Source organism: Somniosus microcephalus, chromosome 7 (assembly GCF_052327205.1).
Source record: "Somniosus microcephalus isolate GS21.2 chromosome 7, FLI_Smic_1.0, whole genome shotgun sequence".
In the NCBI taxonomy this organism is placed as follows: Eukaryota; Metazoa; Chordata; class Chondrichthyes; order Squaliformes; family Somniosidae; genus Somniosus; species Somniosus microcephalus.
In genome coordinates, this window is record NC_140993.1 from 244,400,098 (window position 1) to 244,417,327 (window position 17,230).

General features: G+C 48.1%; 1 long non-coding RNA gene across 3 annotated transcripts in view; it reads right to left on the minus strand.

The window, feature by feature from the left end:
• The window catches only part of LOC147115201 (uncharacterized), a 162,877-nt gene extending 146,065 nt beyond the window's left edge, over positions 1–16,812 (minus strand). For all 3 annotated transcript variants that reach the window (XR_015079090.1, XR_015079089.1, XR_015079091.1), the window contains exons 1-2: positions 16,514–16,812; positions 14,352–14,393 (exon numbers count right to left, since the gene is read on the minus strand). This is a non-coding gene — a long non-coding RNA (uncharacterized LOC147115201). The remainder of the gene's footprint in view (positions 1–14,351; positions 14,394–16,513) is intronic.
• Positions 16,813–17,230: the final 418 nt, after the last annotated feature.

The following is a 17,230-nucleotide window of genomic DNA, read 5'->3' on the forward strand; positions in this document are numbered from 1 at the left end:
CTAAAGTAATCCAATCAGTATGCATTATCCCACAGTAATCCAGTCAATTAGTATGCATTATACAATAGTAATCCAGCCAATCAGTATACATTATACAATAGTAATCCAGTCAGTATGCATTATCCCACAGTAATCCAGTCAATCAGTATGCATTATACAATAGTAATCCAATCAGTATGCAATTTGCAACAGTAATCCAGCCAATCAGTATGCATTATACAATAGTAATCCAGTCAATCAGTATGCATTATACAATAGTAATCCAGTCAAGAGTTTCACATGATTACACAAAGGCCATGAGAATAAAGCCTGAAGTAGTTGTGTTCCTCATCGGAACCCTTCCCCACAGGTTTACTTTGCATATCTCGGCTAAAAAGGGTTCATTTCTACCCTTCTGAATTGAGTTAAATTCAAATGAAACCTGGTAACTACCCACTGAAAGATGAATTCCAAAACTGGAGTGAAACCCATTAAAAGCCGGTGGGGTTATTTTGGTGAAAGGGTGCAATCAAGCGCTAAATGGGTGCTGTGCTAATAACACGCGCCTGTTTGAAAGTCTGGTTTTAGCACGCAATTTTGGTCCTAATTACCATAATTTGAAGTTGTCTGGAGGTTCTAAAACTGACACCTGCAGGTTTAGCACTCAAGTGCTGGTTAGATGCAATTTTCATGGAGCATTATATGTGGGCTTGACGCACCCACTGCTACTGAAAGTGTGGAGTGCTCTGGCTGACAGAGTGGCATGTTTCAGGATGGCTCAGGGACGGACGGAAAGGGTGCACAGGTTCTCGGACGTGGCACTGGAGGACCTGCTGGAGGAGGGATCTCCTGTACCTGCAGCGGGGAGGGAAGGAGTCCACCTCGCCCTCCTGCAGCAGCTGGTGCTGCTCTGCCTGGCCTCATGTCCTCGTCCTCCTCCCATTCCTCCTGCAGACTAAGGGGGACCCCTAGCAAGCTGCCGATGACCAAGCACTCCCTTTCTCCTGATGCCCAATAAGCTAGAGTAGCACAGCAGTCACTCTTTTTAGGTGAAGTCCTGAGAGAATGTCAGGAAGAAATGCTGACAATGTTGGTGACGTCTTGACAAAGTGTCCCACAAAGTCTCCCGATGTGTTTCAAAAGTCCTCTTCAAACCTCCAGCAGCAAGTGAACAGTAAAAGGTGACAGACCTTTAAGTAGCGCTCAAAATCCTCAGCAACGACTAGTTTACTCCCAATCTGCTGGTCGCGGTTAGGAGATGGCGTTAGGTCAAGCACTATCCACCTAAATGCCACTCAGCCTCCTTAATGAGCGCTAGCTGGTAATTTAAGTGTCAATCAGTCCCTTGACAATCCTCCGGGTGGCCGTTCCTAGCGCAAGCTTCAACTCCTTTACCAAGCTGCCATCTTGCGCGAAACGTGGGCTAAACTGTTGTTTCAGCTTAAGACCCCATTTTGGCCACCTCAGAGGTTCTTTAGCGTCTAAAGTATCTGGGGGAAATCGCCCCCAGAATGTTCAACACATCTTCAGTCACCTGTGGCATGTACAGACCACTGAACAATGTTCTGTGAGGTAGGTGGTCTTGCAGATAATGCCTTGCATCAAGTCCTCTTAGCAATAGACTTTGTAAAGATACTTGCAAGTGTTTATTATTTAAACTATTTTTTGTTCGCTCCAACGCTGTTTTGCTAATTAAATCCAAATTTTTCTAAACAATGGCTCAGAATTTACACCCAAAATAATGGCGGGTTTAATGGCGCTCACTGTTATTAATGTGTAAATCATCCAGCAACCTGTGGCGAGGAAGAGATACCCCGTGAATTGCTGGATGATTTACACCGCTCCTCAGTTAGCCTCATGAAAACGGCAGCTCGCCCTCAACCTCCCAGTGAGTTTCAAGAAATTGCTGCATTTGCACATTAATTGCCATTTAAACTCACTGTAGAAAGTCAGGGCTGGAACTTAACAACCTCAGTACCTTTTTATTCATGAGATTTATGTCCCTGCAATGCCACTCAACCTCTCCGTCCTAGAACGGGAACAATTGAAAATGTGAAGTCTCATTCCTACAGGTATTAAATTGTTCTTAGAGATTTTTATTTTAAAAAAAGCTTACTTTTCCTTTCTGTCTCTCTCTCTTAATCCAATTTTTCTTTGACTCGAATTCACCACATTGCTGCACAGCTAAAATGATAGCATGAGAATTGTCCATCGTCCCTCTGCTTCTTTCTCTAGACTTAAATCTCATTGGTTAAGGAGATACACTGTTGCGCCCATCGTTCACCTAGGTCCCAGATGCCCTGTTGCCCTCTCCGCTCTGTTATCAGCTCGCACTTCCAGCAAGTTACAGGGCAAAAGATTTGAGCTGAGCAGAGCCATTGGCAAAGGTTTTGCTGGAGCAGGTCAAAAGAGCGAGACTTTTTCCTCACCTTTCAGTTCAAATTTTTTGCTGACAGTAATTGGTTCAAAATTGCAATTCACTCATAAGACTGGCTCGTGTGGTTGATGGAAACATCAGCATGGGGGCCTTTTGAGAAATTGAGGGATATTGTTGAGGCAGAATAAAGGGAGCTTAGCCTAACACCAGGCCTCTGCTATGCTTAAGAACATAAGAATTAGGAGCTGGAGTAGGCCATTTGAGCCTACTCCACCATTCAACAAGATCATGGCTGATCTTCTACCACAACTCCACCTTCCCGCACAATCTCCATATCCCTTAATTCCCAAAGATTTATCAACCTCTGTCTTGAATATACTCAATTACTGAGCATCCACAGGTCTCTGGGGTAGAGAATTCCAAAGATTCACAATCCTTTGAGTGAATAAATTTCTCCTCATCTCAGTCCTAAATGGCCGACCCCTTATTCTGAGACTATTATCCCTGGTTCTAGACTCCACAAACAGGAGAAACATTTTCTCAGCATTAACCCTGTCAAGCCCCTTAAGAATTTTGTATGTTTCAATGAGATCACCTCTCATTCTTCTAAACTCTAGGGCCTAGAAATTCAGTCGCATTTGCGCCCACTTATTGGCTAAAGAGTGGTTTGCGCTGGAAGTTTTTTAGCGCCCGAAATTCAGTTGGTCCCTAACATCGGCGTTAGCCGGTAGCGCTGCGCCGGCACCGATGATGTCATCGGTGTGCGCAGCGCCCCGGCTCCAATGCGATTCCGTGCCGACCGCCAAATTCAGTTGCGGCCGCCTCGCCCGTGGCAGCCGCAAACAGCGTTTGAAAAACGGTGCCTTGCAGCTCCGAGAGGCTGGCGCATAAAGGTGGACGGGCGGTCGGCCGCTTTCCCGGCGGCCGCCTGGCCGCACCTCCCTCCCCGGACTCCTGCACCACCCCCCCGCGGCATTGGTGTCTGACTCCCGTGAGCCCGGCACTTCTCCGTGGTGCCGGGCTCATTTGCCGGGGGAATCCAGCGGCGATCTCACGGCTGCAGGCAGCTCCTCCTTAAGAGAAGGAGGAGGCCTGCAGTACCCCAGCCTGCCGCACCGCATCGGGTGCCGCAGCGGCAGCTGGACGCCTGCAATTGACTTTCATCGCCCCAAGCGAGGCGGCCAAACCCTGCAATAGCACCCGCCTCCGTCTTGGGGCACCGCAACTGAATTTCAGGCGGGCACTACGGGAATCCAGGCGAGCGCTAAATTTCGGGCGCTAAAGACCTGGCGGGGCCTTACTGAATTTCTAGGCCTAGGAAATATAGGCCTAGTCTACTCAATCTCTCCTCATAGGGCAATCCCCTCATCCCAGGAACCAGTCTAGCGAACCTTCATTGCACTCCCTCTAAGGCATGTCTTTCCTTAGGTAAGGAGACCAGAACTGTGCCCAATACTCCAGGTGTGGCCTCACCAATGCCCTGTATAATTGTAGTAAGACTTCTTTACTCTTATACTCTAATCCCTTTGTAACAAAAGCTAACATACCATTTGCTTTCCTAATTACTTGCTGTACCTGCATGTTAACTTTCTGTGATTCATGTACAAGGACACCCAGGTCCCTCGAAATGCAAACATTTCCCAGTCTCTCACCATTCAAAAAATATTCTACTTTTTTGTTTTTCCTACCAAAGTGGATAACTTCACACTTCCCCACATTGAGTATATTCCATTTGCCATGTTCTTGCCCAATCAACCTGTCTCTTGATTTAGGAATGCTTGATTCTGATATTTGGTGATAAAATTGGGAAAAACTGTTCCATTCCACAGAACATCTTTCACCTTGTGAACATGAAATTCATTCAATTTCTTTTTGAAACAAGCGATGCTTGATGTTCTGCTACAGGAGGGAAGAACTGAATTAGACATGACGCAAGCTAAAATGGGGTTTAGAATAATTCACATTATAACTTTTGGATGCTTTTTTTAGTTCCTGAAAAAACACAAAGTAGCAATCATTTTCAAATATGAAAATATAATGTAAATTTGGAAAGGATTTTGAAGTAGAGATTCATTGAAAGCGAACAGTCTTTTGCATTCTGTACTGTTAGCCGTGGTTCAGTAGTCGCACTCTCGACTCGGTTGTGGGTTCAAGTCCCATTCCAGAGACTGGGTTGCTATACGATAGCAAAATACTGTGGATGCTGGAAATCTGAAATAACAACAGAAAATGCTGGAAAAACTCAGCAGGCCAGGCAACAACCGTGGAGAGAGAAATAGAGTCAACGTTTCAGGTCAAAACCCTTCGTCAGGACTGAAAAAGCACAGGAAATGAAACCGATTAAAAGGCCAGTTTGGGGGCTGGGAAATGGGGATGAGAGAACAAAAGAAGTGAAGAGACATTAAGAGGTATTCAAAACGAGACGAGATGGTGGTAGGACTAGTGGAGAGACAAAAGACGGCTCTAGTTCAACAATTTCAGATTATAACCTCGGCCCCTATTACATTTTTACATATATTTTTTATCCACACCTTTGTTTTGTGTCCTTCCCCCTTTTTCTTCTCTCCCACACGGCAGCTATCTCTCATTCTGCCAGCGCATTTCACACCTAATCTCGAGCCGTCTTTTGTCTCTCCACTAGTCCTATCACCATCTCGTCTCATCTTGAATACCTCTTAATGTCTCTTCACTTCTCTTTTGTTCTCTCATCCCCATTTCCCAGCCCCCAAACTGGCCTTTTAATCGGTTTAATTTCCTGTGCTTTTTCAGTCCTGACGAAGGGTTTCGACCTGAAACGTTGACTCTATTTCTCTCTCCACGGATGTTGCCTGGCCTGCTGAGTTTTTCCAGCATTTTCTGTTGTTATATTGGGTTGCTATAGTTGCTCCCAATGCCCCTGGGGTAGGGAAGGGAAAATCAGCCCATGTTTCCAAGTGTCTCAGTGGGTAACATTCTTGCCTACTGAGCCAGCAGGTTGTGGGTTCAAGTACCCACTCCAGAAACTTGAGCACAAAAGTCTAGGCTAACACTCCCAGAACAGTGCTGAGAGAGTGCTGCATTGTCAGAGGTTCTGTCTTTCCGATGTTAAAACAAGGCTGTGACTGCCCGCTCACACGGACGCAAAATATCCCATGGCAATATTTCTAAGATGATGATCAGGGGAGTTCTCCCTGCCCAATATTGATCACTCAACCAACATCACAAATAAAACAAAATATCTGGCCATTTATTTTATTGCTGTTTGTGGGAGCTTGCTGTGCGCAAATTTGCAACTGCGTTTCCTACATTACAAGTGACTACACGTCATTCTGCTGTAAAGTGCTTTGGGACATCCTGAGGTCATGAAATTTGCCATATAAATACAACTCTGTCTTTTTAGTTCACTCTTCTAATAGGCCTTCAGTTAATGATGACCATGAGTGTAATTGTCATTGTGATAACTGTGTTTGCACATAGCTGGCAAGGACACCGTGATATATTCTTTGGAAATTGGCCTGCTCCGTACTACTTCACCATTATCTATGCTGTGAACACATGGATGAAGTATCACAGGTAGTTTCACTGAACAAACCAGTTCCTGTTAGTGCCATTTGTTGATGCCACTTTCTTGACACTTTTATGAATACAGCACTTTCGCAATAGAAACATTGCTGGAAGCGGTTCAATGACTTTGAGGGAAAACTGCGCAACTTTTACAGGGCAAATATATGTAATTTATCTTTTAATTCGCTTCTTGCTATCATTTTAGCTATGCAGCATTCTGATGAACTTATCAGATTGACCGAGCAGTTTGGTAAAAGGGCTGACAAATATCAGCCAAACAAGTGAAGGCTTATCAAAGTTCAACCAATGATGAGCCAATTATGAGACAAACAGACAAAGGGGGAAAAATTGGGTGGCGCCCATTTAACGTCACCGGGGCGCTAATTTTAGCGCCCTGAAAAAGTTAGAGCCTCTGCGCTGTAAATTCAGTAGTAGTGCCCCAAGCAGGAGGTAGGATGCTACAGAATTTTGCGGCGCTACGTTCAGCAGTGCCACGCGCGTCGGCACGTAGCGCCGCGTCATTGCAGGCCTCCCTCCCCTGATTAAAGGGGAGGGGCCTAGTGCTGTGCGCACTGGGGTCCTGCCGGACCACCGAGGAGCAGGGTGCCAGGAAAACAGCCCGGCACTCAAGAGGAGTGCCAGGCTGAGTGATCGCGGCCGGCACCCCGCATACAAAAGTGAAAGGGGCCAGGTGCTGGCAGCCATCCAAAATCAAAATGGCAGCCCGACACCTGCCCTTAACTTACGTCACCGCCGCTGCCAAACCGCCCCCCTGATCCTGTCGCACGTATCGTCCGTCGATAGGTCAGGGGGTGCAAGGGAAGTTTTCGGCCGGGGCACGAGCAGGGCACTGTGCGTGGCAATAACGTCATCGCCGGCGGCGCAGCGCGCTACCAGCTACTGCCGCTGCTAACCTCCCACTGAATTTTGCAGAAGGCGTTAGCGGTGCCGCACTCGGGCACTAGGAGGTTTTTGCCCCGTTAGCACCCCCCAGGGGCGCAAACCAACCCACTTTTACCCCAAAGAGTCATCAAACTAGAAATAAACCTGAATATTCTGGTAACCCAAGGTAGCAAAAGACTCTTATTCAAGATAAGTGCAGCCTTCGGTCGCCTGAGGAAGAGAGTGTTTGAAAACCAGGACCTCAAACCCGGCTCATGGTCCACAGAGCAGCAGTGATATCCACCCTGCTGTATGCCTCAGAGACATGGACCATGCACAGCAGGCACCTCAAAGCACTGGAGAGGTACCACCAACGCTGCCTCCGCAAGATCCTGCAAATCCATTGGCAGGATAGGCGCATCAACGTCGGTGTTCTCGCTCAGGCCAACATCCCCAGCATCGAAGCTTTGACCACGCTCCGATGGACGGGTCACATCGTCTGCATGCCTGATATGAGACTCCCAAAACAAGTGCTCTACTTGGAGCTCCGACACAGCAGGAGAGCCCCAGGTGGGCAGAGGAAACGCTTCAAGGACACCCTCAAAGCCTCCTTGAAAAAGTGCAACATCCCCACTGACACCTGGGAATCTCTGGCCCAAGACCGCACAAAGTGGAGGAGAAGCATCCGGGAAGGCGCCGAACACCTAGAGTCTCTTCGACGGGAGCAAGCGGAATCCAAGCGCAGGCAGTGCAAGGAGCGCACGTCAACCCAATCACTCCACGCACCCGCCCCTTCAACCACCGTCTGCCCCACCTGTGACAGAGACTGTAGGTCCCGCATTGGACTCATCAGTCACCTGAGAACTCATGTTTAATGTGGAAGCAAGTCATCCTCGGTTCCGAGGGACTGCCTAAGAAGAGAAAAAGAAAAAGACGATTGAAGATAACCCGCTGCTCTGAAGCTATACTGGAGTCCAATGCTTCATAACACTACTTCATTTATAATCCTTCTGATTGAATTTGGATCCAAACATCAGCTGCAATGATTACAAAAAAAGAAATTTAGGGTCGCAAACAAAAATACATGATCTCCAGTGCTGCCCATGCAATTTTCTGCACTACTGACGAGGCTGCTCTGGTAACTAGAAATACTGTACAAACCGGATTTTAACCATGCGGGGTGCGCTGGTGGATATTTTTCTGCTATGCAATGATAACACATGATATGTTATGATCTTGCAGGTTCTGAAAGGACGCTATGTGCTCATGAAGATCTTACAATCTTTCAAACAAGTATTGTACAGAGAAATGGGTTCAAGTAATGGGTCAATAGGCAGCAGCAGTATGTTTTATGAGAAAAGACTCAAAGTATTTCCAACTCCCCCCCCCCCCCCACCCCCCCACCAATGGCTCAGTGTTACTGGAGTCATACAGACCCACATCTGAGCTGACTGCAGCCAGGGTGGCAGGAGGGGCTTTACAACTGATAATGCTTCAGGGTTAGGGAGGGGAGTGGGGTGAAAAGGAAAATCAACCAGCACTACAGCTCTTGCTCACTATCCAGCCACCCCTGCTGGAAATGTGCATTCCCCATATCCTTTGATAACCTTACCTAACATAAGAATTAGGAGCAGGAGTAGGCCATACGGCCCCTCGAGCCAGCTCCACCATTCAATAAGATCATGGCTGATCTTCTACCACAACTCCACTCTCCCGCCCGATTCCCATTACCTTAAGAGTCAAAAAAATCCTATCACACTCAATTGTAACAAACCGCTACAGAAAACAATAATAAGAATAAAGCCGGCTGGACCACCTGGCATCGACCTCGGCACCGGCTTTGGACACAACAATGGCACACCCAGCCCAGTCGACCCTGCAAAGTCCTCTTCACTGACATCTGGGGACTTGTGTCAAAATTGGGAGAGCTGTCACACAGACTAGTCAAGCAACAGCCTGACATAGTCATACTCACAGAATCATACCTTTCAGCCAATGTCCCGAACTCCTCCATCACCATCCCTGGGTATGTCCCGTTCCACCGGCAGGACAGACCCACCAGGGGTGGTGGCACAGTGGGATACAGTCGGGAAGGAGTGGCCCTGGGAGTCCTCAACATTGACTCCGGACCCCATGAAGTCTCATGGCTTCAGGTCAAACATGGACAAGGAAATCTCCTGCTGATTACCACCTACCGCCCTCCCTCAGCTGATGAATCAGTACTCCGCCATGTTAAACACCACTTGGAAGAAGCACTGAGAGTAGCAAGGGCACAGAATGTGCTCTGGGTGGGTGACTTCAATGTTCATCACCAAAAGTGGATCGGTAGCACCACTACTGACCGAGTTGGCCGACTCCTGAAGGACATAGCTGCTAGTCTGGGCCTGCGACAGGTGGTGAGAGAACCAACACGAGGGAAAAACCTACTTGACCTTGTCCTCACCAATCTACCTGTCGCAGATGCATTTGTCCATGACAGCATTGGTAGCAGTGACCACCGCACAGTCCTTGTGGAGACAATGACCCATCACACTGAGGGCACCCTCCATCATGGTTGCAACCATCTTCAGCCAGAAGTGCCGAGTGGATGATCCATATCGGCCTCCTCCTGAGGTCCCCTCCATCACAGAAGCCAGTCTTCAGCCAATTCGATTCACTCCACGTGATATCAAGCAACGGCTGAGCGCACAGGATAGAGCAAAGGCTATGGGCCCCAACAACATCCCGGCTGTCGTGCTGAAGACTTACGCTCCAGAACTAGCCGCGCCTCTAGCCAAGCTGTTCCAGTACAGCTACAACACTGGCATCTATCCGACAATGTGGAAAACTGCCCAAGTATGTCCTGTCCACAAAAAAAAAGGACAAATTCAATCCCGCCAAATACAGCCCCATCAGTCTACTCTTAATCATCAGCAAAGTGATGGAAGGTGTCGTCGACTGTGCTATGGTGTGCAACGGCCGCCCCACGATAAAAGAGTTCACGCACAGGCATCTTCCACCCTTTAAAATGAAGTTCGGGACCTGGAACATCAGGACCCTCATGGACAACCCCAACAGTGACAGACCGGAACGCCGTACTGCTATCGTTGCCCGGTAGCTCAGACGGTTCGACATAGACATCGCCGCCCTAAGCGAGACCCCGCGGGCAGGGGAAGGCCAGCTCAAGGAGCAAGGCGGTGGTTACACCTTCGTCTGGAAAGGCACACCTGAAGAAGAACGCCGCCTCCATGGGGTAGTTGAACGTCTCAGAGACTCCCCTTGTGGAATAAACAAATGCCTCATGACGTTACGGCTCATCCTAGCCCGGAGCCAGTGCGCTGCAGTCATCAATGCGTAAGCCCCCCCAACGCTGGCAAGCGGAAGCCAAGCGCAAACAGCGGAAGGAGCGCACGTCAACCCAAACACCCCACCCACCCGTCCCTTCAACCACCGTCTGCCCCACCTGTGACAGAGGCTGTAGGTCCCGCATTGGACTCATCAGCCACCTGAGAACTCATTTTTAGTGTGGAAGCAAGTCATCCTCGGTTCCGAGGGACTGCCTAAGAAGAAGAAGAAGAAGAAGATGATCAAGCAACGCTTATTCGCCAATAACCTGCTCACTGATGCTCAGTTTGGTTTTTGCCAGGACCATTTGACTCCAGACCTCATTACAGCCTTGGTCCAAACATGGAAAAAAGAGTTGAATTCCAGAGGTAAGGTGAAAGTGACTGCCCTTGACATCAAGGCAGCATTTGACCGAGTGTGGCATCAAGGAGCCCTAGTAAAACTGAAGTCAATGGGAATCAGGGGGCAAACTCTCCACTGGCTGGAGTCATACCTAAAGGAAAATGGTTGTGGTGGTTGAAGGTTAATCATCACAGCCCCAGGACATCGCTGCAGGAGTTTTTCAGGGCAGTGTCCTAGGCCCAACCACCTTCAGCTGCTGCACCAATGACCTTCCCTCCATCATAGGATCGGAGGGGGGGATGTTAGCTGATGACTGCACAGTGTTCAGTTCCATTCGCAACTCCTCAGATAATGAAGCAATCCATGCTCGCATGCAGCAAGAACTGGACAGCATTCAGACTTGGGCTGATAAGTGGCGAGTAAGATTTGCGCCACACAAGTGGCAGGCAATGACTATCTCCAACAAGCGAGAGTCTAACCACAACCCCTTGACATTCAATGGCATTACCATTGCCGAATCGCCCACCATCAACATCCTAGGGGTCACCATTGACCAGAAACTCAACTGGACCAGCCACATAAATACTGTGGCTACAAGAGCAGGTCAGAGGCTGGGTATTCTGCAGCGAGTGCCTCACCTCCTGACTCCCCAAAGCCTTCCCACTATCTCCAAGGCACAAGTAAGGAGTGTGATGGAATACTCTCCACTTGCCTGGATGAGTGCAGCTCCAGCAACACTCAAGAAGCTCGACATCATCCAGGCAAAGCAGCCCGCTTGATCGACACCCTATCCACCACCTTAAACATTCACTCCCTCTACCACCAGCGGCGCCATGGCTGCAGTGTGTACCATCTACAAGATGCACTGCAGCAACTCACCAAGGCTTCTTCGGCAGCACCTCCCAAACCCACGATGTCTACCGCCCAGAAGGACAAGGGCAGCAGGCGCATGGGAACACCGCCACCTCCAAGTTCACCTCCAAGTCACACACCATCCTGACTTGGAAATATATCGCCGTTCCTTCATCGTCGCCGAGTCAAAATCCTGGAGCTCCCTCCCTAACATCACTGTGGGAGTACCTTCACCACACAGACTGCAGCAGTTCAAGAAGGCGGCTCACCACCACCTTCTCAAGGGCAATTAGAGATGGGCAATAAATGCCAGCGAAGCCCACATCCCGTGAACAAATAAAAAAAGTCTTGAAAATTTTAATTGACTCAGCCCCAGGTGTAACTAGAATTGGGAAAATAAACTCTCCCATTTGTAGATAGGTAGCAAGATGACCTGCTTGAAGAATTTCTTCTCCTGTTTACTGATCATGGGAAGGATATATAAATGTACAGGAAATACCATGCGAGGGAGGTAAATTACTGATAGGTCAGGTGTGGGCATTTGGTTTCATGGGTGTCAGCAGCTCTCCAGTGCCACGGCCAAGTGTCCATCTTTACTCATGACCCTTGACATTGAAGGTCAGCAGCCAGTTGACTATGTGGAGCATCACAGCCCAATCCTGTTGTCACCTGACATTTGTACACACCCAGAAGGAGTGGCTGAGTAGTGATTAGAAATGGGAACCCTGGATAACTTGCCACTCTACAGCCTCGGAGCATGGGCTGGGAGGGAGAATATCAGCCTCGGGCTCCCATGTTCGATAGTGACACGGGTGTGAGACGCTGACTCGTGTGCCAGCTGAGATAAGCACCGACCAGGAATCAAACTCAAGGGTTTCATGGTTAGTATAGCTCAGCAGATCACTTGGTTAATTTTACCCAGCTAGTGTTGCAGGAGCCCGTACTCGCTTTATTGTTGGGACAGAGTAGAAGGAACTTTACTCTACATCCAGCTGTACCAGGCATGACCTGGGAGTATTCAATACTGACATTAGGAACATGGGATCATGGAACGGGAATAAGCCATCCAGCCTCTCGAGCCTGTTCTGCCATTCAGTTAGATCCGTCTTTCAGAAGAGACGTTAAACCGAGGCCCCGTCAGGTGGATGTAAAAGATCCCACGGCACTATTTCAAAGAAGAGCGGGGGAGTTATCCCTGGTGTCCTGACCAATATTTATCCCTCAATCAACATCACTAAAAACAGATTATCTGGTCATTATCACATTGCTGTTTGTGGGAGCTTGCTGTGCGCAGATTGAGTGCCACGTTTCCCACATTACAACACTGACTACACTTCAAAAATACTTCATTTGGGATGTCCCGAGGTGGTGAAAGGTGCTATATAAAAATGCAAGTCTTTCTTTTGTTCTTTCTATGGCTGATCTGTGCTCCACATCCCTTGACCCACCTGTGCTCCACATCCCTTGACCCACCTGTGCTCCACATCCCTTGACCCACCTGTGCTCCACATCCCTTGACCCACCTGTGCTCCACATCCCTTGACCCACCTGTGCTCCACATCCCTTGACCCACCTGTGCTCCACATCCCTTGACCCACCTGTGCTCCACATCCCTTGACCCACCTGTGCTCCACATCCCTTGACCCACCTGTGCTCCACATCCCTTGACCCACCTGTGCTCCACATCCCTTGACCCACCTGTGCTCCACATCCCTTGATACCTTTACCCAACAAAAATGTATCAAACACCCCTTCCAGGTGAAACAGCGATTTACTTGTACTTCTTGCAATTTAGTATACTGTATTCGCTGCTCACGATGTGGTCTCCTCTACATTGGGGAGACCAAACGCAGATTGGGTGACCGCTTTGCGGAACACCTCCGTTCAGTCCGTAAGGGTGACCCTGAGCTTCCGGTCGCCTGTCATTTTAATTCACCGCCTCATTCCCACTCAGACCTCACTGTACTTGGGCTCTTGCATTGTTCCACGGAAGCTCAACGTAAACTCGAGGAACAGCACCTCATCTTCCGATTAGGCACTTTACAGTCTTCCGGACTCAATATCGAGTTCAACAATTTCAGATCATAACCTCGGCCCCTATTACATTTTTACTTATATTTTTTATCCACACCTTTGTTTTGGCTTTCCCCCACCCCCCTTTCTTTTTTTTCCTCTCTCCCACATGGCAGCTGTCTCTCATTCTGCCAGCGCATTTCACACCTGATCTCGAGCCGTCTTTTGTCTCTCCACTAGCCCTATCACCATCTCGTCTCGTTTTGAAAACCTCTCCCAGCCTGTTATTCATTTCCTGTGCCTTTCCAGTCTTGACAGAGAGTTTGACTCGAAACGTTGACTCTATTTCTCTCTTCACGGATGTTGCCTGGCCTGCTGAGTTTTTCCAGCATTTTCTGTTGTTATTTCGGATTTCCAGCATCCGCAGTATTTTGCTATCGTAAAAATGTATCAGTCTCAGGCTTGAAAATTTAAATTGACCCAAGAGCCAGTGCCTCTTTTGAGGTGGGGGGAATGCGGCGGGGGGCGGGGGAGGGGAGGGAGGAAGAAATCCAGGTGCCTGAAATTGGAAAGTTTTGCATTTCCCAGAGGATTCATCATTCACTCTGATGGCACAGAAATCCACTGAAAAATGTTTTCATAAAGAAAAAACAAAATGCTGACGAGTCACTGGGTCAGAATCCTGGGATTGAGAGAGCAATATCACCATAAGGACTGTTCAAGATGAAGACCACCCACCAACTTCGGAGGGAAACTAGAGGCGGGCAATAAATGTGACTGTGACCTTGTCGGCATCACCCACATCCAGAGCATTATTTTTTTTTTTTTTTTTTTTTTTTTTTTAAAAGAGTATACTTGGTGTCCAATACATTGGCAGGCATTACACACACCCGTACAACTGTAATATAATAATGTGTTAAACTAATACCAAGATTAACAGTGTAGAATTACAGATCATTAATGATTGGAACACAATACAAAATGCAGTAATAGTACAATTGAAATATCATGACAGGAGGGAAAACACACAGATCCTCACGTGTAGTTACTTGTATCCTTGCCTTGGCGCCATGCTGTGCCCCTGGAGATAGGAAAAGAAAAAGAAAAAAAAACTTGCATTTATATAGCGTCTTTCACCACCTTAGGGTGTCCCAAAGCTCTTCACAGTCAATGAAGTACTTTTTGGAGTGTAGTCACTGTTGTAATATAGGAAATGCAGCAGCCAATTTGCCCACAAGGTCCCACAAACAGCAATGTGATAAGGACCAGATAATCCGGTTGGGGGATAAATATTGGCCAGAATACCAGGGAGAACTCCGCTGCTTTTCTTTGAAATAGTGCTCAAGTCTCTGGAGTGGACCTTGAACCCACAACATTCTGACTCCGAGGTGAGCGTGCTACCCAATGAGCCGCTGGCCGACACTTCCTTGGCATTAGCCCAATTTGATTTCTTGCTTTGTTTTACAAAAAGTTTAATTCTGGGAGAGAAAAATTGTTCCCTCCTCCTCTCCTGAAGGTTTGATTCTGTCTGGGATTCAGTCCCATGGGGCCAATCGGCCTCCAATAATTCACACACTTCTTCAAATGTGAGCTTAAGCAGATGGAGTATCGGCGGGCCAGTCAAGCATGGAGGTAGCGGGCACCGCCCGATCCTGTCCGCACGTCCACCCTTTACAGCAGGAGGTCACCAGATAGCAATCAGGAGAAGGTAACCTTAGCTGGTTTGTTCCTTTCCTAGCCCAAAACACTGAGGCCACATTGCAGCACCTTTTACTGCACAGACAGAGATCCCTAAGTCAGCACAGGGATCAAAACCCAGAACTTCTCGATCACTTTGCAACCCAGTTACCCACGAGTTCACTGGGGGAGATGGTGCTTGCCTCTATTTAATAGGGCTCAGTTATATTCTACCAACTGAGCCATGGGAACATAGTTCAATTCACTAAATGCTTCACCACTGATCTCTGTTTAATGAGATGAAAGAGAGATAATAATACAAAACGATATTTCATGGTATTTTCACGTTACTTCAGATGAAGGTGGCTTATTGCCATGGGAAGAAGCACAAACTAAAGCACCGTGAATAAGAGCAAATATTCTGGTGCTTCCTGTTCAGGTATAAACAAGGAAGCTATCAGTCTGTGAAATCAGACAAGGAAGTTATCAATCTGTGAAGCTCTGTGTAATGGGTTCACACTTGCTTTCGACAGATTGCTGCTTAGATATTTCAGGAAACAGTGTACCACGGTTTCTGAGCCAAACATTGTCTCATTAACACAAATGAAGCTCACTTGGGGTAGAAATTCGCCCGAGGCCGTAGGCAGCGCGCGCGGGAGGCTGGCCTGATATTGGGCCTCGGGCCTAGTTTACCTCCACAGGGAACGCACATTTCAGTAGATGAAGGTAGGGCCGCGTGCCTCACCGGCAGCGGCCCTCAGATAAGTGCCAGGGGGAGGGGAGGATAGCTCGGCGGGGGGGGGGGGGGGAGGCGGGGGGTGTTGAGGGGGAGATTAATGACAGCCGGCAAGAGTGCTGTGGAGCTGAGAGGAAGCACTCCTGCTCCTCCCGACGACACAGAATTTTTTTTAAAATCTAAATTTATCCGTGCGGTGGCATCCAGTTGCTCAGCCGCATCCACACCAGGAAAACCTGAGCGGAGCAGGCATAGCGTCTGCCCAGGCCTGGCCAGTTGCACAGAGTGGTCCTAAAACAGGTGGTATCCTCGGTTGGATATGAAAGGGGTTCTTGTGCCTGTTTTAGGTGGCCACCCCAGACGCCCGAAAATCAAGCGACGCCAAAATGGCGTTGGACATTTTACAGGCGCCCTTGAGGCACAGTGGCTAGGCCCAGCGAAATTGGTCATTTTGCCCACGTTTTCAGTCTACCCCACGGGATGAGCCCCAAATCCAAAGCACTGCTCCAAACTGGTCTGAATTGGGGCCATTTGGGTTACTTCAGGACACCTACTTGAGGTCTGAATTTGACCTGCTCTTCACACTATAATGGAGTTTTAGCTGTGAATGTGGCAAGTTAGTTAGAATAGAGATTTTAATCACACAGAATAGAACACATGTGGCAGTGTTGTATAAAATTACACTTCAAGCTGCCACTTACTGAACTTATATCAAGTTTACACACATGCTAACCGCCGGGATTTCACACAGATAGTCAGTCAGCCAGGGCAACATTCACATATTTCACCTTGAAAATCAGCGCGACTCCCAGCTCTGCCCCTTAGCACCTTTTCGGCTCCAAACTTCTCATTGCTGCTATTCTGCGGAATACAAGCACCTATACACGCAGTGCACAGGAATTCTCAGGAGACTGGGAAATACCACTCAGTGTGTAGTGTTCTGTTCAGCAACACCAGGAGGTGGGAGCCAGACCAGGGTTGAGGAGCAGGCACCAGAGGAGCCAGGCTGAGGGGATGTGTAGAGCTAGGGTGGGGACACCGTTTGGAACAATTTGTACGATTCTAAGTGTGCCGCCTACAACACTGGCTGGAATGATCCCATGATTCAAGTCCTCTATTTATCTGTCGGAGGTGCCAACTTTCAGACGAGACATTAGTCAGAGGCCCTGTCTGCCTGCTCAGGTGGATGTAAAAGATCCCATGGCACTATTTCAAAGAAGAGCAGGGTGCCCGGGGTCTTGGCCAATATTTATCCCTCAATCAACATCATTAAAAATGGATTATCTGGTCATTATCACATTGCTGTTTGTGGGAGCTTGCTGTGCGCAAAATACCTGCCGTGTTTTCTACAATACAACAGTGACTACACTTCAAAAGTACTTAATTGGCTGTAAAGCGTTTTGGCATGCCCCGAGGTCATGAAAGGCACTATGTAATTACAAATATTTATTTCATGAGAATTTTTTTTCATAATATAAAATGAGTTTAAAAGCTTTTCTCGCGAT